Source organism: Balaenoptera physalus, assembly GCF_965194825.1.
Source record: "Balaenoptera physalus genome assembly, chromosome: 5".
Lineage (NCBI taxonomy): Eukaryota > Metazoa > Chordata > Mammalia > Artiodactyla > Balaenopteridae > Balaenoptera > Balaenoptera physalus.
Genome location: NC_138884.1, coordinates 66591002 through 66618062, shown reverse-complemented (window position 1 = coordinate 66618062; position 27061 = coordinate 66591002). Strand labels below are relative to the sequence as shown.

The 27061-nt window shown below is 34.9% G+C and overlaps 2 long non-coding RNA genes across 2 annotated transcripts in view; both read left to right on the top strand.

Annotated features, from left to right (window-relative positions):
- The window catches only part of LOC309661923, an 865375-nt gene that overhangs the window by 76654 nt on the left and 761660 nt on the right, over positions 1-27061 (top strand). The window lies entirely within an intron of this gene.
- The window catches only part of LOC309661915, a 550870-nt gene continuing 528205 nt past the window's right edge, over positions 4397-27061 (top strand). The window contains exon 1 of the long non-coding RNA XR_014264366.1: positions 4397-8846. This is a non-coding gene — a long non-coding RNA (uncharacterized lncRNA). The remainder of the gene's footprint in view (positions 8847-27061) is intronic.

Below are 27061 nucleotides of genomic sequence, written 5' to 3'. Positions count from 1 at the left end.
TTAAGATATGTAAAACTAATGATGCCAAAATATTAGAAAATAATTGATTTTGTTAGTAGTGTAGCAACAGTTACTAGCTCAAAATATTTGAAGATTATTATTGACTGGAACAATACATTTTGAATTTGTAGGCTATGTAAAAGCTGAGCTGAACTTAGCATAGCAGGTAGAATTTGTATACTTAATAGAATAAAAGGAATTCCTTCCTAACTAGGGGTCACGTATGAAGCACAGTGTCTATCATCCATGCTGAATGTAGCAAAAGCAAGTTCCAAAAAGAGACAAAGAGATTACTGTGGGGAAGACTAAGAAATAGGATTAAATAGATGAATGAAGAAAATTAATACCAAGCTCTATAAAGCTGAGAGCTCAGAGTTTAGATTTTGATGTAAAAGACCATTAAGGGTAGAGTTACATAACAAAAGTTCTACCTGTCATGATCTATTCAAATAAAAATTGGGGTTATATTCAACTATTTAATATTCCTTTTCTGGTAAAATATAAATATTTCATTAAAAATTCCAATATTTGACTACATTGTAAGTTACTTATTAGAGAATATTTTTGCTAGAATTACAAAAGGATGGGGAGTAGGATGGAATCAGGATTGGACTACAGACACAGAGATTCAGTGTATGTAAAAACACATATCAGTAATAGAAGAAAGGATTGAGGGTATAGTGTAAGCCAAGGCGGAAAGCATTGAGAGGGAAACAGAACTAAAGAAAATATTTCAGAAATTTCTGAGTGATGCAAAATTGAATACTCTAGGTGACTTTCAGAGAGGTATTATGGCAATAAGATCTACATTATTCTTCAAGACCTCGGGAGTTGAAATAGTGAAGAAACTGGAACTCAAAGTTAGTAGCTGGGGTGAGGGATAGGAGAGCATCTCTATTCAGATAGCAGGTAGACGGTGCTTAAGATTTATGTATCTTCAACAAACAAAGAAAACCCCAGGCTTCTCAACTGAATCCAAAGAATAACTAAATGGACAAATGTGTATAGGCCAATTCATGATTAGCAAATAAATTTCAATCTTTGATTGTTGATTTGATATCAAAGGTATCATCTCTTAAAATACAAGGTGAATAGGCTGAAATTCGTGCTAGAATAAAGCTCAAAATAAAAAGAAGTACTTATTTGGAAGTACTTATATAACTCAAAACCTCTTCCTTCAGTATTTTAAAACATATTTGAATTTAATATAAATTTTCAGGAGAACAATAAGTAATATTCAATTGGTCCATTCTTTGAACATCGTCCAACTTTCCTATAGATATTTCTTATGAAAACTAAACACCCTTCACAATGTTTTTGTCTTCTTCATCTATTTTTTAAAATGTCTATTTATTCCAGATATTCCTTCAAAGAGCAAAGTGAGTGTTTCAAATTAAAACGGCCAAGCTCACAGCATTTTCAAAGGCTTTTGCATTTGGAGAACATCTTATACTCATTTGTCCGGGAAAAATAATTGGGGTGACTCTGACCCCCCCAATATGTGTGACTAAATTTAAATGTATTGACTACTATTAACCTTGAGAATATATCATATGATGGATTTTTTTCCATGTAACTTTCCCAAGGTATTCTCAACCCATAGAATTTTTCATGTATATTTATCAGAAATCTTATAATTTGACATAATTTAGAGGGAAATCTCTACTATTATAATAATTTACTTCTAACTCTTTAGGAATCCCCTCCCATTTTAAATTGTGATTTTCTCATTCTTGATTACCTTCAATGAGCAAGGTATATCTATAATAAATTGTTTTTGAAATGGATTTATTTTCTAAGTTATGCATGTGATACAGGTGCATATTGAACTCATTAAGCTGGATAATGTTTACAAATTGATTTTCTTCTGAACTCATCTTGTTTCAATGAAACAAATATAGTTTAATAAAGCCATTATTACTTGTCAATAAATGACATTTCATTCGATCATATATGAGTAGAATGCACAATATTTTCACAGAGCACTGCTTTTATAAAGATGATATTTTAACTAATGAATTGGTAGCTCTTATAAAATAAACAATACATAACAGCATTATTGATGAAATTGGATATATTGTTCCTTATTTATTGCTATTTACCAAATTTTAGTCTTTAGCTTGGTAAACTATTCTTTTCGGACCTCATTTTCACAAGTTTCTAAGAGTTTATACTGGGAAAAGAATTGCAGACGTATGGAAATGCAGATCTAGTATATGCCAATAACACTAATGAATTGATTCACTATTTTTTAGATAAGGAGGTAGAGAAAGAGCAGAAAAATAAGATGAAAACTGTCCTCTTTCATTCTTGCAGATTTCCCTATCTTAATGGTGCTACACATCATTTGGCTTTAATTCCAGATTTTCTATTTCTCAGCATAGAAAAGAAGATAATGTTTCTTTTCTTCCTTCTTAGTAGCATCAAATAACAAATTTTAACTATTTAGAATGAGAAAACTTGTTGTATAGTAGAGGAGTGGCAATATAACACAGCAACAATCTCAGCTCCACCACATACTAGCATAGGACCTGACCTCTTTATGATTCAAGTTTCTTTGTTAATAAAATGGAAATAATAATATTACTTAACTTATAGAGTGATTGTGCTGTTGTTGTGAGTACATCAACCTTTAGTTATTGTACTAGATTTGTATGCTGTACAATAAATTACAAATTTAGCTCCTTAAAACAATACATATTTATTATCTCCCAGACGTCTGGGAATGGCTCATCTTTGTCCACTGTTCAGAGTCTCACAAGGTTGTAATCAAGATGTTGGCTGGAGCTGGGTTTCCTTCTGAGGCTGGGGGTTCTCTTCCAAGCTGATATAGTTGTTGGCAGGATTCATCTCCTTGCACCTACAGAACACATAGAAGCCTATTTCTTCAAAGCCAATGGGAGACTCTCTCTCTTCAGAAAGGTCCTAGTATCTCTTTCACATGTTTTCACTAATGAAGTCAGGCCCACCAGGAGAGTCTCCCTTTTGATTACCTCAAATGCAAATGATTTGGCACCTTACTTACAGCTGCAAAATCCCTTTACCTTATGACATAATTTTATCACAGGTCTGAATCATATTCACAGGTCCTGCTTACATTCAATGCAAGGGAATTATACAGAGGGAGGGGAGTCATACAGCTTCCTTAGAATTCTGCCTACCACAGTTAGCTACCTACAGCTGGATATCTTTGTCCTTTCCTTTCTGTACATCTGGCAAGGTTGTACTCTACACAGAATTCTAGTCATTCATATCCTGGTCAATAAGTGGTATTATCAATCTTTTTGAATTTCATCTTTTCTTTTGAATGCATAGTGTTACCCTATTTTTGTCATAGATGTATTACTCACCTGAAATGGTGTTCTTTATCTTCCAAGTAAAGCCAAGTAGATTCTTTTGCGCTTCCTGGAGTGTCAGCCATGTCCAGGAAAGCATTATCCATATCCAGGGTGATACATAGAACAAAAGTTGGAAATAGAAGCACTCTGTTCAGTCACTGTTGTGATGTCAAGCATTGTGGGGACAACTGTAGCCTCTTTTGGTTAAACCCTGATGGTCTACAATAAGGCTCCAAGTAGAATATCTACCAGTGGAGACTAGGTTTGGCCCATGAGTCAGTATTGCAGATATCAGTTACTTATTTTGGCTGAGGGTTTTCTGCTTTTCCATGTGCTCCACAATCTTTTCCAGAAAAAAAGCCTTTCTACTTTATCACCATGTTCATGTACTTCCATGTCTGGTTCTCTGAATCAGCCTTTTCCCCAAAGTGCAAGTACTTTTCCTCAGTGGTTGGCACCCAGGACAGGTTGCTGGAATGATTTGCCAATGGCTGAATACAAGTTATGAGCTGGCTTCTTCCTGATTTCATCCATGAAGTAAGCTTTTGGCCATGGGCAGCAGAGGCTTAATGAAAAACATGTCTGCCTAATCTTTTCTTTTTCTTGAAACACTTAAACTTTTCTCTTTGACAAGACAGTATAGACTTACTAAGCCAAGAACATTACCTGTGGGCATGATGCCACATATGTGCATAACTGCAGCAGGCACTGAGGTTTCACTTGTAGCACATCTCAACACACTTCTCTCATGGTGGCACTTAGCTGTCCTGAGAAGAGTCCACAGCAATCAGGCAGTAACACTTCTCCTTTCTGAGCAGTCCCCTTCTCAAAAGGCTCAGAGCAGCCATCTTGGTTTTCATCTTGACCAGATTAGGTTTCATCTTCCCCCTGTTTCTCCTTTAATAGACCACTTGGCTCTTGATTCTGCTTATCACTTGCTCCTTGTTGCTCGAAGTTACTTAAGGCTCATATTCTAAGACAAAACAGATTCCCATGAGAGGGCATCCATGAGAGGATGGACCCAGAGGGGGCTGCTATTAGAAGATACTCACAGATTCAGGTTCTGTAAGTTTAGGATTCATCTCCTATAATGCAATATTCTGTATATGCTGGTGTCATCTGGACCTCTTTGCATCATCTTGTAGGAATTAGGGTTTAGGGAACTGACACAAATATGCTGTTTCTGTTCTGACTCAAGGATAGATGCTTGTGTGATTTTGTTATATGAGTGATGCTGGCCTAAACTGATAGTTTCATTCCTTCAGTAGACTGGATCATAACACGAGACAAAAGGTGAAGTTTAAGACTGCAAAAACATACTGCTTTTCAGAGAAGTGCATAGAAACAAGCCATAAAGAACCACCAAAATGAATAAGCAAGTGAGATATCATTCTGTCTGCAAACACAATATTAACCCATGTTTTGAGTAGGTGATTATGTGCTATGTCCAAAATATACAAATTTTATGGTGGCATTTTAAGTAAGTTGAGGTAAGTCTAATATCACAAATTTCATAAGTTTTATTCACTGATTCTTTTTTAAAAATCAGTGCAATTATTATCACAAAAGTATTAAAGAATAATATCTAAGCATTTCATTTTCAGAAATCAAGAAGTAACTCTGGTACAATTTTATGGAATTATAAAAGATTAGATGAATGAGATTTAGATTTGTTAAACCTATCCGACATCAACACTATGCAGTTCTTTTTTATTAATTTCATTGTACTTCTTTTTCTATAGTTAAAGGATGTCCTTATCCATCTTGCCTAGAGAAAAAATGCTCACAGATTCTAAAAGCTAAAGAATGTCAGGATTCAGTATTAAATTTAAAAGACAAAGTGTTTCAAAGCAATTAATTAAAGTTGGCCCCATGTCAGATAAAAGTGCCATATAATAAAGTCCTTAGAAACTGATGTAAAAATCTAAGAGTTAAAGCAGTTAGTTTTAGACCTACTCTCCTATTGATTTAAGTTGTAGGGAGGCAAAGGGTTAGTATTCCCCAACCCTGTCTCCACACACTGCTAAACAAAAGTGTTCTTGCGTTTTTCATTTCATACCAGATCTTGACATCCTTTTGAATTTATTTTACATACTTGGGGAACATGAATACAACTTCATGCTTTCATCCTTTTATAAGACATTCATTATGTGCATTAACTGACAGCTGTGAAATTATCTGCCACTTGTCTTAAATAAAAGCAAGAAAATTCAAAATAGATGTGCATTCTGTACTTAGGCAAATTTCACAGAATCTTCTTTAATTCAAATTTCTCTAGACATTTCTTTTAATATAGGCTTTAAGTACAATGAATATGTTCAGTCATTACTACATATTGAGTGTCTGATGGTTTTTGAAAGCTCAGGAGGCAGTCTACATTTTTCTCACTTGTTTTTAGTGTAACTAGGTTTGGCAGCTCTATGTGAGTTTTTGCATCTTAAAAAATCTCCATCTCTATTGCATTTTATTATATATTAATGTTGTCCTTTAAATTGTTTCAATATTCATTTTGACGTTTAAGGCAAAGTTGTCCAAAAAGAAGTGACAAGTGAGCACAATGTTTTCAGCCATTCAAGCTGATGCCACTTTTTAAAGATCTTTTTTGGTGACAAATATGAAAAAATAGCTAGTGGAAAAAGTATGTTTCCCTTAGGGAAGAGTGTCTGGGAAAATATTAATGGTCATTTCTAGCTATAGGCCTTTGTTCTGCTTTTCATAAAGATAAAGATCTGATTAGATCAAAAGACAAGGACACAGAGTTTAAGGCAAACAAAACTATACAAAAGGAGTAAAAGTGAAAAGCCCTATCCTGGAAATTCAACTGTGGAGACTCCCATCCTCTTTTCACTATTATTTAGGTTTTTTTTTTTTTAATTAATTAATTAATTTATTTTTGGCTGTGTTGGGTCTTCGTTTCTGTGCGAGGGCTTTCTCTAGTTGCGGCGAGTGGGGGCCACTCTTCATCGCGGTGCGCGGGTCTCTCACTATCGCGGCCTCTTGTTGCGGAGCACAGGCTCCAGACGCGCAGGCTCAGTAGTTGTGGCTCACGGGCCCAGTTGCTCCGCGGCACGTGTGATCTTCCCAGACCAGGGCTCGAACCCGTGTCCCCTGCATTGGCAGGCAGATTCTCAACCACTGCGCCACCAGGGAAGCCCTATTACTTAGGTTTTATAGCAGTAACCCGCAGTAAACAAAGTAACAGCTGCTCTATAGAGTAAAAGATTATTCAACCCTCAGTTTCAATTGCTTGGGCAAAAACTTCCTTTGGAACATGCTCACATACTTTACCAAATTAATGTGTACTTTCATATTTAAAATACAGATACTAGACAGATAGATGGATAAATAGATACATAATAGATGTTCTCTTAATAATTAAAACAGCATAAAGATATAATGGGACATTATTGCTTTTTAATTTGACTTATTTTGATTGGTTGATTTATATTTACCAAAATGAAAATGACAGGTGACTAGGCAGTTACACTATTTAATACCTTTTGCTTCTAAGATTTTCTTTGGGAGGTATAGGTCTGCCCTAAATAATCTGTCTGTAGGATAATAACTTAAATCATTACAGGATACTGTTTCACTTCAGGATTTACCTCAGTTTGTGTGTTTATGTTTGTTGACTAAGTATGAGTAGTTATGTTATTCTTGTAGTTATTTTACTATGATTATTATTATTACTACTACTACTATTATCATTAATGGGGAGAAGACATAGACAAATAACTTCAGAGACAAATAGAAAAATGTAACCATAGTAAGTACAACAAATCAGAGGTATATTTTAGAGAGATAACATAAAGGGATATAATACTGGTAGAAAAATAGTGGATTATTTTCAAGTGGAAGAATCTATTTAAGTGACATCTGAAAGATGATTAGGTGTTAATTAGGTTAAGTATTTGCAATTCCAATAAAAATTCTGTCAGTATTATTCATGGGGTTTGACAAGCTGCTTCTATATTTTACTTGGAAAACAAAGTATAAGAGGAGCCGTGTTAATTTTGAAAAAAGATAGGAATAAGTTGAAGAAGCTTGCCCCATCAGATATCAAAGTATAATAATTAAAAATATGGTATTAACCAATGAAGAGGTAATTAGAACAGAACTAAATAAAGAACACAGAAAAAAGCCTATACTTATAAGGAAATAAAGTATGATACAGGGGGCATTACAGATCAGTGTGAAAAGGTAGACTAGATATTAAATGCTTCCTGCACAATCAATTATCTTTATGGGGAAAAAAATGAATCCATACCTGACATCATATATATTTAAAAACTTTAGTTTTAATTTTAAATTTAGGAAGAAAATATATACTCTCTTCATAAAATTGGAGATTTCTTAAATAAGGAGTAAAAAACACAGACTTTAAAGAAAAATATTGATAAATTTGATTACATTATAATTTATAACAATTTATATTCATAAAAAGACATCAGAAAGCTAAAATATAATCTTAGGTTAGGAGATATTTCCCATAATATATTTTCAAAAATTAAGGAGAAAAGGTAAACCCAATAGACTAACAAACAAAATATTAAATTGGACAATTCATAGAAGAGAGTAATAAACATAAAATGAGCTCAAATTTTCTACTATCAAAATGCAACTAAAAACCTAGTAAGATAGAATTTCACAGGAAGTGATGACAAAGATGCAGAGAAATGACATCTCTTATTCTGCTAAAGAAATATGAACTGGTGCAATCATTTTAGTCAGCAATATGATAATTCCTAGAAAAACTGAAGATGCACATACAATGAATGCTACCCAACCATATATATGTGCACAAGAGAAATAACTAACTTGTTCATATCAATATTTGTTTTATCACTCAAGAAAAGAAAGGGTAGTGGAAAGAGGGGAGAGGAGGAGGAAGGGAGGGAGGGAGGGAGGATGGAAAGAAAGAAGGAAATTTAAAACCCTAAATGTAATCTTTAGAAGAATGGATGAGCAAATGACATTGTATTCCTACATTAGATATCAAACAAAAATAAAAAGGGATAAACTAGCTCTATATGTATAAATATAGATGAACTTTTCAAGTAACATTGGGTGTAAAAAAGTAAACTGCATGTGAATATATACCATGATATTCAATGGTATCTACCATGATCCCATTTACATAAAGTTTTAAAGCATGCAAAACAGTGATTTATTGCTTAAGAATACATATATATGTAATACAAACTATTTGTTAAAGGTGTGGAATTGATAACCCTTCAAATCAGAGCACTGGTTATCAGGGGTTGAGAATGGGAGAGGAAGTAGCAGAAGTAGATATGATTGGAGTGACAGGGATTCACCTCTATTGGCAATGTGTTATTTCTTATGTTGAGTGATGTAAACATGATTATTGGTTATATTCTCTATTGTTGTTGTTTGTTTTTTGTATGTCTAACAGTAGGTAAGGACTTTCCAGACAGAGAAATTGGTGTACACATAGGCCCAGTAGAAGGAAGAGACATGAGACTAAAAGAAAGCCAGTGTGCTCAGGTGGAGCCCATCAGGGCTAGAGTGTTTGAGATGAGACCATACAAGTTAGGCAGATGGGAAGATCATGCAGACAGAGTCTTGCTAGATGTGCTAAGAGAGCTTTGTTCTCAAAGTTATGGGGAAAGTTTGAAAGAATTTAAGTAGAAAAGTGATGTGATCAAATTTTTCTTGTAAAATAATATAGTCCCAATTTTATTGTTTAATACTATTTTCCTTCTGCCTGATTTTATGGATATAATCTAAATTTAATCATAGATTTTTTAAAATAGATCTTTATTGGAATATAATTGCTTCACAATACTGTGTCAGTTTCTGTTGTACAACGAAGTGAATCAGCTATATGCATACATATGCCTCCCCATATCCTCTCTCTCTATAGCCTCCCTCCCACCCACCCTATCCCACCCTTCTAGGTCATCGCAAAGCACCAAGCTGATCTCCCTGTGCTATGCTGCTGCTTTCAAATAGCCATCTATTTTACATTTGGTAGTGTATGTATGTCGATACCAATCTCATTTCACCCCAGCTTCCCCCTCCCAACCCGTGTACTCAAGTCCATTCTCTATGTCTACATCTTTATTCCTGCCCTGCCACTAGGCTCATCAGTACCATTCTATTTTTTTTTTAGATTCCATATATGTGCGTTAGCATACAGTATTTGTTTTGCTCTTTCTGACTTACTTCACTCTGTGTGACAGACTCTAGGTCCATCCACCTCACTACAAATAACTCAATTTCATTTCTTTTTATAACTGAGTAATATTCCATTGTGTATATGTACCACATCTTCTTTATCCACTCATCTGTCGATGGACATTTAGGTTGGTTCCACATCCTGGCTGTTGTAAATAGTGCTGCAATGAACATTGTGGTACATGACTCTGTTTGAATTATGGTTTTCTCAGAGTATATGCCCAGGAGTGGGATTGCTGGGTCGTATGGTAGTTCTGTTTTTAGTTTTTTTAAGGAACCTCCATACTGTTTTCCATAGTGGTTTTATCAATTTACATTCCCACCAACAGTGCAGGAGGATTCCCTTTTCACCACACCCTTTCCAGCATTTATTGTTTCTAGATGTTTTGATAATGGCCATTCTGACCTTCATGAGGTGATACCTCATGGTAGTTTTGATTTGCATTTCTCTAATAATTAGTCATGTTGAGCATGTTTTCATGTGCCTCTTGGCCATCTGTATGGCTTCCTTGGTGAAATGTCTATTTAGGTCTTCTGCCCACTTTTTAACTGGGTTGTTTGTTTTTTTGATATTGAGCTGCATGAGCTGCTTGTATATTTTGGGTATTAATTCTTTGTCCATTGCTTCGTTTGCAAATATTTTCTCCCATTCTGAGGGTTGTCTTTTCATCTTGTTTATGGTTTCCTTTGCTGTGCAAAAGGTTTTAAGTTCCGTTTGGTCCCATTTGTTTATTTTTGTTTTTATTTCTATTTTTCTAAAACGTGGGTCAAAAAGGATCTTGCTGTGATTTATGTCATAGTGTGTTCTGCCTATGTCTTCCTCTAACAGTTTTATAATGTCTGGCTTTACATTTAGGTCTTTAATCCATTTTGAGTTTATTTTTGTTTATGGTCTTAGGGAGTGTTCTAATTTCATTCTTTTACATGTAGCTGTCCAGTTTTCCCAGCTCCACTTATTGAAGAGGCTGTCCCTTCTCCATTGTATATTCTTGTCTCCTTTATCAAAGATAAGGTTACCATATGTACGTAGGTTTATCTCTGGGCTTTCTATTCTGCCACTTTTGGGTGGAATGTTCTATAAATATCCACTAAACCTATCTGATCACCTGTGTCATTTAAAGCTTGTGTTTTCTTATTTATTTTCTTTTTGGATGATCTGTCCATTGGTGAAAGTGGGGTGTTAAAGTCCCCTGCTATTACTGTGTTACTGTCTATTTCCCCTTTTATGGCTGTTAACATTTGCCTTATGTATTGAGGTGCTCCTATGTTGGGTGCATAAACGTTTATAATTGTTATATCTTCTTGGATTGATCCTTCAATCATTATGTAATGTCCCTCCTTATCTCTTGTAACAGTCTTTATTTTAAAGTATTTTATCTGATACGAGTATTGCTACTCCAGTTTTTTTTTTTTTTTTTTTTGATTTCCATGTGCATGGAATATCTTTTTCCATCCCTTTACTTTCAGTCTGTATGTGTCCCTAGGTCTGATGTGGTTCTCTTGTAGACAGCATTTATATGGCCCTTGTTTTTGTATCCATTCAGCCAATCTGTGTCTTTTGGTTAGGTTATATAATCCATTTACATTCAAGGTTATTATTGATATGTATGTTCCTATTACCATTTTAAAAATTGTTTTGTGTTTGTTTTTGTGGGTCTTTTTCTTCTCTTGTGTTTCCTGCCTAGAGAAGTTTCTTTAGCATTTGCTGTAAAGATGGTTTGGTGGTGTTGAATTCTCTTAGCTTTTACTTGTTTGAAAAGCTTTTGATTTCTCTGTCGAATCTGAGATCCTTGCTGGGTAGAGTAATCTTGGTTGTAGGTTTTTCTCTTTCATCACTTTAAGTATATCCTGCCACCCCCTTCTGGCCTGCAGAGTTTCTGCTGAAAAATCAGCTGATAACCTTATGGGGATTACTTGGTATGTTATTTGTTGTTTTTCTCTTGCTGCTCTTAATATTCTTTCTTTGAATTTAATTTTTGTTGGGTTGATTAATATGTGTCTTGTGTTTTTCCTAGGCTTTATCCTGTATGGGACTCTCTGTGCTTCCTGGACTTGGGTGACTATTTCCTTTCCCATGTTAGGAAAGTTTTTGACTATAATCTCTTCAAATATTTTCTCAGACCCTTTCTTTTTCTCCTCTTCTTCTGGGACCCCAATAGTTTGCTCACCTGGGAGCTCAGCAGGCTTCCTGGGCTCGAGTGGGCAGGGTAAGCACCCTCCTCTCCTCTCCTGCTACTCCTCGAGGGCCCCTCCCACCTGCCTCTCCTGTTCTCCCCTTGGCCCTCCTCCTTAGGGCTGGGACTGGCCTGGGAGCTCAACAGGCTCCCCAGGCCTGAGTGGGTGGGGCAAATGCCCTCTGCTCCTCTCCTGCTCCTCCCAGATGGCTCCTCCTGCCTGCCTCTCCTGCTTTCCCTGGCCTACCTCCTATGCCCCCAAGGACCCACACGGCTTGAGGGGGGGTGCTCTGGAGGGCAGGGGATAGGCCTGGGATCTCAGCAGGCTTCCCAGACCCAAGAGGTGGGCAGTTGCCCTCTGCTCCTCTCCCGCTCTTCCCAGAGGGTCCCTCCCGCCTGCCTCTCCTGATCTCCCTGGCCTTAGGGAAGCCGATCTTTTCTGGACTCCACTTCTCCTTCCCCCTCAGTCCCTCCACGTCCTACAGGTTCACTTGGTGGTTCCTCCCATCTCCTTGGGCATCAGGGTCCCCCACCAGCAGCCAGCAGGCGCCCTAATTGTGGGGAGATGCTAACTTGGCATCTTCCCTCACCACCATCTTCATGCACTTCCCAAGCCAAACTTCAATCATAGATATTTGATATAAAAATATAATCAAAATTTGTGCTGTCCTATGCAAAAGTAGGAGACCTACAGAAACATAGGACATGCTTGTTTTTTCACTAGGGATTTTACAGGACATTAGATTTTCCTAGACGCTAATAGATTACTCACAGGAGGTCATTCATGTCCCTGGCACAAAGTCAGTGTACTGAACATTTTCCCATAAAGCTACACATGGATCAGAATTATTGTCTTCCTGTTCTCATCCAAGTATTAGTACTAATTTTGATTCCAGAAAATTAGAAGGGGTAATATTTGGATCAGCTCTTAAAACAGGATTTTTCACACATGGTTCATTTTTGTAATTTAAATAAACACAACTTTAATTAGACTGAATGCTTTTCAGGTTTTTTGTATCTTTTTTCTTCAAATACTACCATTTAGAGTGTTCTGCATAAATAAGTATGTGTTAAAGATGTTGCACATTGACCAAAATTTCTTATACTTAATAGAAATACTTCAATCCTCAAGTCAGTTGTACAGTCCTTTGGGGAAGTGACACTGCTTCATTGAACAATTTTCATAACTTCTACTTTAGCTTCCTCTTCAGAGAAATAAATGTACTATAGACTTCTTAATGACTAACAGATTCTTCCTATGGAGCTGAAGCCACTTTATTTTCTAAGTCTCATTCTTCTTCAGCAAGTGAACAACTCTGAGGAATACAAAAAATCTTAACATTCATGATGAATTATCCCATCCATCATTAGAACTGTCACACTGCTGTGGTACTCATGTAATAGATCTTTGGTGCAAAGGCACCATCGTGATATATTACTAATAAGGTAGGTTCTTCTGAACAGTCGATTCAGCTTAATAAGAATCTTGCCAATTGTTTGGAAACATAAATTTTCAAAATGACACCTTATGCCAGACCCAATGCCATTTGCCACTCAATAAGCAAACTACCTGTTACATAAAAGGTGTGAAAACATGCTTTGAAATGCTACATACAAATATATCAATGAACAATTGTATGATTTTAGAACTCAAATTTAATAAATCTATATATCTAATGAAATTTAAATTTATAAGAGAATAGATATTTTAAAGGTTGTAAACTATCTTAAATGCTTTTCAGTCTTTTCCTCCTACAGTAATTACTTACACATATACACAGTATCTCAGTGGAACTAAGAAATAAAGCAAAATCATTTTTAAAATATAATATTACCAAAAATCACACTACTATTTTTTCAATATATACTATTTACTTTTTTGTCTTTTGAATATCAGATCCATTGTATATAATTCATTGATTGATCTTATTAGAAAATAAACATCAATTCTTCAAGGTTTTCATGGAATTAAGACTTGTTACATATAGTAACAAGATGTAAAATATGCTAAACATCTTTCTCCTCCTTGAGGATTTTTAAATGCCCATTCTCCTTTCAAAAAGAATAGTAAGTAATTGTAAAAGTAAACAAAGATTTTACTGTTAAATTCTAATAATTTCATACAGAGAATATTTTTTTTTCTCTCAGACCAATGCTTTCCTAGTGTTTCTTTTAATAAATGGAATTGTATCCTTTGGACAATGTCCCAACATTTTATGCATTTATGTAATCACAGATCACAAAAATATTGGCTTTTATGTATGTCTAATTGTGCATACTTCCCATAATTACAAAAAGAACTTGGGTCCACTTGTAATGTAATACCATGTAATACCATTGGTAACATATAAAATTTAAAAGCAGTGTTAAATAAAAACAAGATTAAATATTAAAATGAAACAGATTTTAAGACCTGAAAAGAGAAAACTCTGCACAAGTATAAACCTCATTCAAAATTTGACTACATCATTATCAAGTATCATAGATTGTGTAGAATAAAGGCTTGTTAGTTCATATCTGATGTAGAAATTTGGTAGCATAAGAAAAAGTCTTTTGCGGGGCCCCATTAAAAGATGAAAAATTCACTCAAATTTCTTACCAACATTTTTACAAAAACTATATCTTAATTTTTTTCTTATAGAATTCCTCAATGAAACCTAATGAAGAACAATCTGGAAAATGGATATTTGTTAATATTCTCTGCTACTTTTCACACTTCTAGGCATCAAATATCCCTTTGCTTCTTTCTTTTCACACATAGAAAATACTCTGAAATTGTTCAAGAGAAATAACCTACCTTACTGTCCTGTCCCTCCGGCTCAGAGCCAAGTTCTCTGGGTAATGAATTTTGTGCCATGTTTGGGTGTGGCTCCTTTTGATCCACTGACCTATAAACACAAAAGATAAGTTATTTGCCCACACACTTCACACACACACACACACACCATGCAAAATGGTGGAAGAGTGATGATTAACGTTCCTTACTTAAAAGGAGGAAAAAAAGGGAAGGAAACACTAGAATTCCTTTTATTCAAGCCAAAACCACAGAGATATATCTATACCTCTAGAGATATATCTCATTTTTAAAATATTTCCTTTCTCCTTCAGTCTCTACCTCAGAAAAATGATGTGTGAAATCTTTACATACTTTTCTTCATACCATTAAAGATGTTTAAAAACAATAAAAAGACAAGTTTTTTCTGTATTTTGAAGAAAAATGAGATCATGTTTATCTAGCAATCTATCTGTTTTTCTAACTATTTATTCATATTTATTATGTGGCAACCTATGTATCTTTTTTCTTAACATTATATCATGAATTTTCTTCCAAACCAGTGCAAATAGGCCTAAATAATTTTTAAACAGCTACAAAGTACTTCCTACTATGTATGTGCTCTATGTAAGGGCTAGGATTTACTCCATCATTCTCTTATTTATAGGTTTCCAGGGATTGTTTTTCTCAGTTATTTTCCCACAACAAACTATCACACACACACACACACACACACACACACACTGCACTTTTTTTTGGGGGGGGGATATAATCTCAAAAGTGGCTTTTGATTCAAATTTTAATTATTTTATTTTACAAATTGTAGCATTTCAAACTTGGACTAGTGTACCACATCTTCAACAGCAATAGATATGATTCATCTTTATAATTATAAAATTATAATTTTATCAATTTAAGTGAAATTTTGCATTGAGTCTTTGAATTTCATTTCCCTAATTCCTAGAGAAGCATTTCATAGGTCTGAAGGTTTTTATATTCAGAGTTTGCATTTCCATCATTTCTCATTTTTATTTTTGTCCTTTTATTCTTTTATCTTATTTTATAGGTACAAATTTATTTTCCTCCAGTTTAAATGAGAGATGATTGACATACCACACTGAATTAGTTTAAGGTGTACAGCCTAATGATTTCACTTACATACATCATGAAATGATTGCCATTTAAATTTAGTGAACACTCATCAACTCATATAGATACAAAATAAAAGGAAAAAAAATAATTTTTTCTTGTGATGAGAGCTCAGGATTTACTCTCAACCCTTTTTTTAAATAACATACAGAAGTGCTAATTATATTAATCATGGTTTACATTACATCCCAAGTGCTCATTTATCTTATAACTGGAAGTTTATACCTTTTGACTGCCTTCGCCCGTTTCCCCATCCCACACACCCATGTTCTATAGCCACAAATCTGATCTTTTTTTCTATAAGTTTCTGTGTTTGTTTGTCTGTTTTTTGAAGTATAATTGACCTACAACATTATGTTAGTCCCTGTTGCACAACATAGTGATTTGATATTTCTAAATATTACAAAATGATCACCATGATAAGTCTAGTTATCATTTGTCACCATACAATGACATTCTGTTCTTATTTACTGCATTCCCCAGGCAGTAAATTTCATCCCTGTGACAGTTATTTTGTAACTGAAGGTTTGTACCTATCCCACCCCCACCCCTACCACCGGCAACCACCTCCTTGTTCTCTGTATCTGTGTCTCTGTTTGTTTTGTTATGTTTGTTCATTTGTTTTGTTTTATAGATTCCACATATAAGTGAAACCATACGGTATCTATCTTTCTTTGTATGACTAATTTCACTTAGCATAACACCCTCTCAATCCATCCATGTTGTCACAAATGGCAAGATTTCATTCTTTTTTATGACTAATATTACATTATATATTGTATATACATACCACAGTTTCTTTATCCATTCATCCGGCAATGGGCACTTAGGTTGCTTCCGTGTCTTGAAAATTGTGAATAATGCCAAAATGAACATAGGAGTGCATATATCTTATAATATTAGTGTTTTTGTTTTCCTTGGAAAAATACTCACAGGTGGAATTGCTGGGTGGTATGATAGTTGTATTTTTAATTTTTTGAGGAAATTCCATACTACTTTCCATAGTGACTACACCAATTTACACTCCCACGAACAGTGAACAAGGGTTCCATTTTCTCCACATCCTCTCCAATACTTGTTATTTGTTGTCTTTTTGGTAATAGCCATTTTGACAGGTGTAAGATGATATCTCATTGGGGTTTTGATTAGTATTTTTCCTGATGATTAGTGATGTTGAGCATGTTTTTAGGCATTTGTTGGCCATCTATATGTGTTCTTTGGAAAAAATATTTATTTAGGTTCTCTGCTTATTTTTTAATTGGGTTGTTTATTTTTTTATATTGAGTTTTATAAGTTCTTTGTATATTTTTTATATTAACCCCTTACCAGATATGCCATTCACAAATATCCTCTCCCATTCAGTAGGCAGCCTTTTCATTTTGTTGATAATTTATTTTGCTGTGCAAAAGCTTTTTAGTTTGATGTAGTCCCATTTGTTTATTTTTGCTTTTGTTGTCCTTGCTTTAGGAGACAGATCCAAAAAAATACTGCTAAGACCAGTGTCAAAGAGATTACTACCTATGTTTCCTTCTGGGAGTTTCAGGTCTTCCATTTAAGTCTTTAATCTATTTTGAAGGGTTTTTTTGTTTTTTGTTTTTGTTTGTTATTTTTGTATCATGTGAGAAAGTAGTCCAGTTTCATTCTTTTGCATGTAGCTGTTCAGTTTTCTCACCACCATTTATTGAAGAGGCTGTCTTTTCCTCATTGTTTATTTTTGCCTCCTTTGTCATAGACTAATTGACCGTATAAGTATGTGTTCACTTCTGAGCTCTCTATTCTGTTTCATGGATCTATGTGTCTATTTTTGTGCCAATACCGTAGTATTTCGATGACTCCGATTTTGCAGTATAGTTTGAAATCAGGGAGCATGATACCTCTAGTTTTGTTCTTCTTTCTCAAGATTGTTTTGGCTATTCAGGGTCTTTTGAATTTCCATACAAATTTTAGAATTATTTTTCTAGTTCTGTGAGAAATGTCATTGGTATTTTGGTAGGGATTGCATTGAATCTGTAGATTGCCTTAGGTAGTATGGTCCTTTTAACAATATCAATTCTTCCAATCCATGAGCACAATATATCTTTCCATTTGTTTGTATTGCCTTCAGATTCTTTCTACAGTTTCTTATAGTTTCCCAAGTATAGGTATTTTATCTTCTTAGTTAAGATTTATTTCTAGATATTTTATTCTTTTTGATGCCATTGTAAATGGGATTGTTTTTTGTACTTTTCTTTGTTATAGTTTGTTGTTAGTGTAGAAATGTAGCATATTTCTGTATATTAATTTTGTATCCTGCAATTTTACTGAATCCATGTTTTAATTCCAATAGTTTTTGGTGGCATCTTTAAGAATTTCTATATGTCATATTATGTCCTCTGCAAACAGTGACAGTTTTACTTTTTCCTTTCCAATTTAGATGGCTTTTATTTCCTTTTCTTGTCTGAAATCTGTGGTTAGGACTTCCAATACTGTCTTGGGTAAAAGTGGCAAGAATGGGTCCTTGTCTTGTTTCTGATCTTAGAGGAAATGCTTTCAGCTTTCTACCCTGATGTGGAAAGTGACAATATGCATCTTCAGAGTAGGAGAATTAATGAAGTTAATCAACTGAGAAGAAACAAGTATTAATGTTTAATTGTATGTGACCTTAATATTTAAAAGTCTTAATTGACTTCACTATTTTTATTCATTCATTCAACAGATATATATGCAGCTTTTATAATGTGTCAGATGCTATTCTAAGTACCATTGTTATAATAATGAAGTATAGATTTTTTTCCTCTCGTGGTGTTTACATTATTTTGGTGTGTGAGGTGTAGGAATAAACAAGTTAATATAAAAGCACAAAATGAACTAGGTGATTATGAGATAAGGCCTATGAAAAAATGAAACAAGATGACTGAAGAGAAGAGGATTAACTTAGATTGGGTAGCCAGAGGTTTTAGTGAGAAGGTGATATTTGATCAGAAACAGAAACAAGAAAATAAGAAGGATCCAGCTGTGCAGAGTTTTGGGACCTGAGGGTTTCAGGCAGAGGGTTCCACAAAAGCAAAAATTATGATTCAGAAGTGAGTTTGGAATGCTTTAGATTCTGGCAGAAGATCGGAATGGATGGAATGAAGAGAGATAGGCAATGAGTCAGAGAGGCTGATTAGAACCAGATAGTGTAAGGCCTTGTGGGTCAGGATGAGATTCTCGAGTTTATTTTCTGATTGTTATATAAAGTCATTGAAGGGTTTGTGTAAGTGAGTAAAGCAGAGAATTTCCATTTTAAAACAATCACCAATTTTGTTTGTAGAGAACAGAATCTTAGAGAGATGAGAATAGGATCATGGAGACTAGTTAGTAGGCTATTGCAATAGTGAAGATAATTGTTTAAATTGGATGAGATATTAGTATCTTATTGCTGCTATAAAAAAATTACTGCAAATTGAGCAGCTTGAAGCAGTAGAAATTTATTATCACACAATTTTTGAGGTCAGAATTCTGAAATAGGTATCACTGGGCTAAAATCAAGGTGTTAACAGAGTACATTCTTCCTCCAGGTTCTAAAGAAAAATCTGTTCCATGCCTTTTCCAGTTACTATAGGCCACCCACATTTCTTGGCTCATGGCCCTTGCCTCCATCTTCAAAGCCAGCAATGTCTTTCTCATATTGCCATCTTTCCTGGTTCTCCCTCCCCTGCCTCCCTCTTTCATGTATAAGGACCCTTATGATTACAGTGAGCCCACCTAGATAATCCAGAATAAACTTCCCCTATCAAGATCTACTGATTAGCAATCTTAATTCTATCCACAACTTTAATTATTCTCTGTCACGTAACCTAATGTATTCACAGATTCCAGGGTTAGGACATGGACATCTTTGGTAGTCCGTTGTTCTGCCTATCACTGATAGCAATGTTACCAATGGTAAGAGGTGGTCAGACTCAGAATATAATTTGACAGTAGGCCTAACAGGATTTATGGATGCATTGGATGAGGAGCAGAAAGCAAAAAAAAAAAACAGTAGGAGAAGATTTCTCATATTTTTGGCCTGAGTGAATGCTGATACCATTTGTTGAGAGTGGGCAGTTCATTCTAAGAGGCTTGCTTTCAGGGGAGGGATTAAAGCTGGAGATATACAGTTGGAGAATTCAGGTTTCAGTTTTTATTTTTTCTTAAATATGTTCCATTCAGCCTTCTACTTTGCATGCCATAATAGTAGTAAATGAATTACTCTTCACTCTTTCTCATTTACTTGATTTCATAATAGTTGCTTTATGTGTGTCTTCTTATGTAAATTTTAATTATTTGGTGCTAAACAAAAGAGTAATTCAATTTGGAAAAGAGACATTGCCATCCATCACTCATGTGTTTTGACAACGTAATAAAAATATCTCTTTCTTGATTTGCTATCTCACTCTTTAATAATACAGAGCACTCAGCACAATCGTGCTAGAAGGGTTGTATTAAACCAAGGAACAGATAATTACTCCTCTTACTTTTAAAGGAAAATCTTAATTTACTCCATTAAAAGATGAGTTTAATTCTAGTAAAGGAAGCATGTAGATCTTCTAAAACTGAAATTATCTGTAGAAATAGGTTACTGGTCCGAGATTTTTCAAATAGTTCACCCAATATGTAAAATCTAGTATTATAGTCATTAACAGTAGGTAAGCAATTTACGTGTATACAAATTTTATCCTTAACTTGGTTGAAGAAGCTCATGTAATAAAGTGGAAAGACTTTTTATGACTTTTCAAAACATAGAGGAGATGAAAAGGCAGATATAGGTACAGATAATAAGTTTCATGTGTCCAAAATTGCATTCACTAACTGACTTGACAGAACAGATTGAATAGCAATAGGAGTAAGTGTAGTAGTTCCATAAAGGATAGTGCCACCAATCATGGACTCCCAGAGGGCTTGAGGGACCATAAATCTGGATCGCTCAAAGACTGTGAATGACAGTAGATTGGGGGAGGGGTACAAGCAGTACAATACCTTTGTAATTTAAGAAAATATTTTTTAATTGACTTAGTTATACAAAGCCTTCAGTATGGAGGACTGCTGTGCTTATCTGTATGAAAATTTAACCACCAACATTGTCATGGATATTGGCCATGCATATAGGTTTAAAGTCATTTGACTACTTTGGGCTTCCCTGGTGGCACAGTGGTTAAGAATCCACCTGCCAGTTCAGGAGACATGGGTTCGAGCCCTGATCCGAGAAGGTCCCACATGCTGTGGAGCAACTAAGCCCGTGTGCCACAACTACTGAGCCTGTGCTCTAGAGCCCGCGAGCCACAACTACTGAGCCCGTGTGCCACAACTACTAAAGCCTGCGCACCTAGAGCCCATGCTCCCAACAAGAGAAGCCACCACAATGAGAAGCCTGCACACCACAAGGAAAAGTAGCCCCTGCTCGCTGCAACCAGAGAAAAGCCTGCGTGCAGCAACAAAGACCCAATGCAGCCAAAAATAAAATAAAATAAAGTAAATAAATTTAAAAAATATATATCAGAGCTGGAAGAGCTTTTTAAATAAATAAATAAATATAAAGTCATTTGACTACTTTGATTAACATTTTTTTCTCACAAAGGCAATAATATTTTGTTTATATAGGCTTGGCTGTCAGTGATTTATTTTCATAAATTCAACTATTTTCAAAGTACATACTATGAATTTTATTCAAATTTTTTTCATTTTAGAAGTAAAGTCAATTAAGAAAAATCAGTGGTAACTCCAATTTGGACAGTTTTGTGAGGAAAATGTACTTTAAATCATTATCTCAGTAGCTGAATCTATTTACTCCACCTGAGAAAGGGCAGTGTGTAAATTCTTCACTAACTCTACCCTTATTAGTTACATTTGACCACAAAACAGAATTTTTCTATTAAATATTAACATAATTTAATTACACACACACGCACATGCACACACAAGCAGTTTTACTAACATTGTGATTGCTTACCATTTCTGGCTATCATTTATTGAGTGCATTAGTCAGGTTCTCAGTAACTCAACAAGGAACAGTGTTATTTTGTTTCTCACACAATTGTGCTGGTCTGGCCCCTCTTCAAGTCAGCTCCCTTCAAGTCACTCCCCAAGCAGTGACTTGGGGATCCTGGCTTCTTCCTTCCTGTGACTCTGCTGTCTCACCAAAGAGCCTTTATGGTTAGCACAGCAGAAGAGAGGCTGACAGTGGACCAAGAACATTAGCTCTTTAGTTCCTCAGCCTGGAAGTAACACTTCTTTTCCTTGGATAAATTTAGTTCCTTTCACCTAAGTGCAAAAGAGCTTGAGACATATGCTTTTCCTGTGGCTCAGGAAGAGAAAAATCAAGAGATGGTGCTCACATAACTTGTTCTTTGCCATAGTGATTGCTATACCAGACAATGTGCTAAGCACTTTCCAAACATTATTTCCCCAAACACTAAGAGGTAGGCACATTTTTATTTACACTCTTCAGGTAAGATAACAAGGTACAAAATACTCAGAAATTAGTAGCTCCTCTATTAGGTGGAGAAGCTTTTTTTAAAATCTAAAGCTATTTGAACTTTAATAGTTAATTTTAATGTAAGATTTAGCGTTTCAGAATATAAACCTTAATAAACAAGTGATATGACTCATGTAGTTAACAACTCTGCCCTGTATACATTGGATTTTGAATACCTAATCATTATTGGAAGCAATTTTTTTTATTTTGCAAATTTTGATCTCATTCCAAATTATATCAAACTTGATATCCCAACAGTCATTTTATAAACTTGAGCAACATTTGTGTAATTTTATGGTTATTTAGGTTGCATAGATGAGCAATTGGTCAATTATATTAAAGCTCAGTTTTAATTAAGCTTCGTGTAATAGAAATATTGCATTGTAGAAAAATTGGTTAAAACATTGATTTAAAATATCTCAAAAAATGTAAAAGTGTTTTAAAATATTTTAATGGATCAAAATGAAGAATTAAAATAATCTTGCAAGCTGACTACAGAAATATCACCTCGTACAAGAAAGACCAGACTACAGAAATATCACCTCGTACAAGAGAGACCAGATAAAAACAGCAGCAACAAACCTCTATAAATTGCCCCAGTAGAACATAAACAAAATGTTTTAGTTGTTAGAGTTTCTATAGGCTTCTATAGCTCCTAAACACGAGGTGTGATAGACTAAGTACTGTATTAAGAAAAGTAATTAACTCTATAAAATGTTCAATCAAAAATGCTTCATATGGGGGCTTCCCTGGTGGCGCAGTGGTTGAGAATCTGCCTGCCAATGCAGGGGACACGGGTTCGAGCCCTGGTCTGGGAAGATCCCACATGCCGCGGAGCAACTGGGCCCGTGAGCCACAATTACTGAGCCTGTGCGTCTGGAGCCTGTGCTCCGCAACAAGAGAGGCCACGATAGTTAGAGGCCTGCGCACCGCGATGAAGAGTGGCCCCCGCTTGCCACAACTAGAGAAAGCACTCGCACAGAAACGAAGACCCAACACAGCCATAAGTAAAATAAATAAATAAATAATTTTAAAAAAAATGCTTCATAGAATCAATGAATGATAATTCCACAAATAGTTAAATTTAGCAATGGATTTTGAGTATGGCTTCTTACATTGAATTTACTAAAAATGTATCATTTTTAATACCTAACTTTATATTAAGCACATATCCAAGAAATAATTTTAATCATATCTTTCAAACATGCCAAAACAAGTTGGAAAAATTTTAAAAATCAATCCTTTTGCTGTTGCTTATTAGGTTGGTTGATTAATGAAGAAAAATACGTATTCTTGTAAACATTTTAAAATTTTAGCTAAAGTCGGTTACTTGTGTAATATATTTAATCATATTTGTTTGTATATAAATACCTTTACTTAAATTCCTGAAATAACATAGTATACAAAACAGTTAATGGCTGAAGCTAAAATTTGATTTAGATAGCATTTATTGGTTTAATTTTCAGTGTCATTTTAATAAAAAGCATACTTCTTGATCATTGGAATAGAACAATATATTTTACAGTATGAAATTAATAAACGTAGATGTTATTGATTAAATTGACAAAGAAGATGATAGTGATGTTTCCACTGAAATAAGAATTTAATCATGTAATTCATGGGTTAGGAATGCAGGGAGAGAAGAACCAGCAACTTCTTAGATATTTCAGAAAATTTGTTGGTGAAATGATTGCGTACTCATAAGTCAGGTTTTGCTTTTATTATGATAGCCAGGGCTGCTGTGTGTAAAATTATGCTTTCTGGCCTCAAATGATTTTTCAAAGAATTTTTCAGTAACCCCGGCCCTCATATTATATAAGTTGGCTTTCTAGGAACTGAGGAGGAATCAAGCAAACCTCAGAAGAATCTCTAAATGTTAACCTCAGCCTAGACTTCTCCCCCTGGCTCTATGCCAGGACACTGGAATAGAGCACTTTCTCTAATCTATCTTAATACAGTACACATTTCCAGCTCTCTCAGGCACAGCACCTCTTAAAGCTCTTTCCTTTATAAAAAATATATTTTGTATGAATTAAAGACATAGGGCCAGATTCTTATCCCTTGTAACTTCCAGGGAATGCCTACTCATCAGACCTACTTACACTGCATTTCCCTAGAGTTAAGAGAATGAGCTGGCCTGCAGTAGTTTATTCTCTTGCTTTGGAGTGCTTTAACTTTTTCTGGGACTTCATAATTTGAAAACCTTATTGTCCCAACTTTCCCTTCTTCTAACATATTTCTCCTAAAGTCTGAGTCTTATTGCTTCATTTGCCTTAGCTTTTATTCCTGACTTTTTTGGCACTTAATCTTTTCTGAAATATTACTGATGCCCTGAGATAAAAGGTTATATTTCCTATTTTGTCCATATGCTGAGATGATCAGGAGTAACAAGTAAAATAAAATGCTAGACTTTTTTTTTTTCAGTAAACATAGATTGCTGATAGATTATTTCTTTTAGAGAAAGAAAATTAGTGTCAGAAATCTTCCCTTTTTTTCTACTATATACACTTAGGCTTCAGACAAAAAAATAATCTTTTGTTTATGCACATAGTAGGAATTGTTATTTAATGGATAATTAAAGTGAAAAGAAGTGAAAAAAAGAAAAAAAATATGACCACTCATTGAAAAATGCTTGTCTATCTTGTCTATATTTTTAACACATCTTTAAGTTAGAGAATTGTCATTAACTGATTGATCTATCCAATTGATCTGGGTGTCAAAAATACTGTTATGACATATAAACATATTCTTAATTTTTGTTTGTTTTTTAATTTGAATTCTCTTGACCTCAGAATGTGTTATTACCTTTATGCAGCCATTTCTTTATATAGATCAATTAATAGGTTATTAACTCAATCTATTAAGCCACTTCTATGTGACTGTTGCTGGATTGTTCTAATCAATTGGGATATATCAGTAAAACAGAAAAGATACTCCTCTTCATGGAGCTTACATGAGAGAGAAGATGTGATTAAAAAAAAAAAAAAACACACACAAATGAGAAAATAACATAAATGGTACTAGTTAAGAAATACAATGGACAAACAACAACAACAACAAAAAAGTAAAGCAGAGTAAAAAGCAAAAATGCAATTTTAAATAGGAAGATAGGAATTAGATTTATTGGGAAAGTAATATTTGAGTAATGACTTAAATCAGTGAGGAAGTGATTTCTTATAGATATGTGGGGGAAAAAACATTCTAGGCAGAATAAAAAGCCAATATAAGTGTCCCAAAGGAGGAGTATTCTCAGCACATATTAAGTGTGTCGAGGAGGAAAGTGTGGCGACAAAGAATAAGCTAGACAAGAGGATTAGAAAATAAAATTGTTGAGAAAGGAAGGTGAAGATCATACTGGGCCTTGGAGGCACTTTATGTACTTTGGCACTTTATTTGAATGAAATGAAGGTCTATCACAGGGTATTGAACTGTGAAATGACATGATCTAACTTAGCATGTCACTTTTAAAAATTCACTATGACTGTTGTGTTCAGAATAGACTATAGGATACAAGGATTTCATCCACGTGGCCAGTGAGAGGATGATAACAGTAATCCCAGAAAGAGATAATGGTAACTTGGTAACTTGGTACAGCGCTCTAGAAGTGGGGATGGAGAGAGTGGTAAGATTCTGGTAATGTTTTGAACGTAAAGACAGCAAGATATGGTGTGAGACTGGATTTGGAGTGTGGAAGAAAGAAGGTGTCAAACAGTCTCCTTTTTTTTAACTAAAAAAATAGAAGAATAGAGTTGTCATTAGCTGAGACGAAAAAGGCAGTGAGATAGGCAATGGCTCAGAGGAAGTGCAGAAATTAAATTTTTGATATGTTGAGTTTAAAATTTTTATTAGACATGACTGCAAAGATGGTAAGTAGGCATTTGCAAATACAAGTGGGTATACGAAAGGGAAGGCTGAGTTAGATTAAGAATGTGCACCCTGTTTGTTTATTGATGGTATTTAAAGCCAGAGGTGTGGATGATTTCGCTAAGGCAGTGTGTACAGAGAGAAACAAGGACCAAGAATTGAGCTTTAGATTCTTCCTACATTAAAACATCAGGAGAAAGAGGAGAAACTAGCAAAAGTTCTAAAATGAGTGAGCAAAGATATAGTAGGAAAACCAGGAGAGTATGCCATCATGGAGGCAGAGTGAAGAAAGTGTTTCACAGAATAGAATGGGATCAACTTCATCAAATGCTGCTAACAGGTCAATTTAGAAGAGAACTGAGAACCAAACACTAGAATTAGCTACATAGGGCCAACAGTAACCTTGTCCATAAAAGTTTTAATGCAGAGATGCAGACAATATCTTGATTGGAATGGGTTGAAATGTGTCCTCCTAAAAGATGTTGATATTCTAACCCTCAGGGTCTATGAATGTGATTTTGTTTGGAAATAGAGTCTTTGCAGATGATCAAATTAAGATGAGGTCACTAGGCTGGACCCTTATACAATATGACTATGTTCTTATGAAAAGGGGAAATTTGGACACAGAGATAGACATGCATAGAGGGAAGAGGATGTGGAGTCAAGGGGAGAATGCCATCTACAATCAAGGAACACGTGAGGATACCAGAAGCTAGGAGGAAGCATGGAACAAATGCTCTCTCACTGCCCTCAGAAAGAACCAGTTCTGCTACACCTTGATTTTGGACTGCTAGCCTCTAGAACTGTGAGATAACAAATTTCCTGGGGTGGGCCACCCAGTTTATGGTACTTTGTTATGGCAGCCCCAGGAAGCTAATACAGAGTGCATATAAGAATGTTTGGGAGAAGAGGAATTGGAAACAGATTATAGTCCATAGGTGGTAACTATAGTTATGGTAACAGAAGATGGGACTCATGTGGTCTCTATGCCCTTTAGTGCAAGCACATTCATTCAATTAATTCTCAAACAAGTGTTTGTTGAATGACCATTATATGCATTCAACTTGGATAAACACTGCAGTGCAGA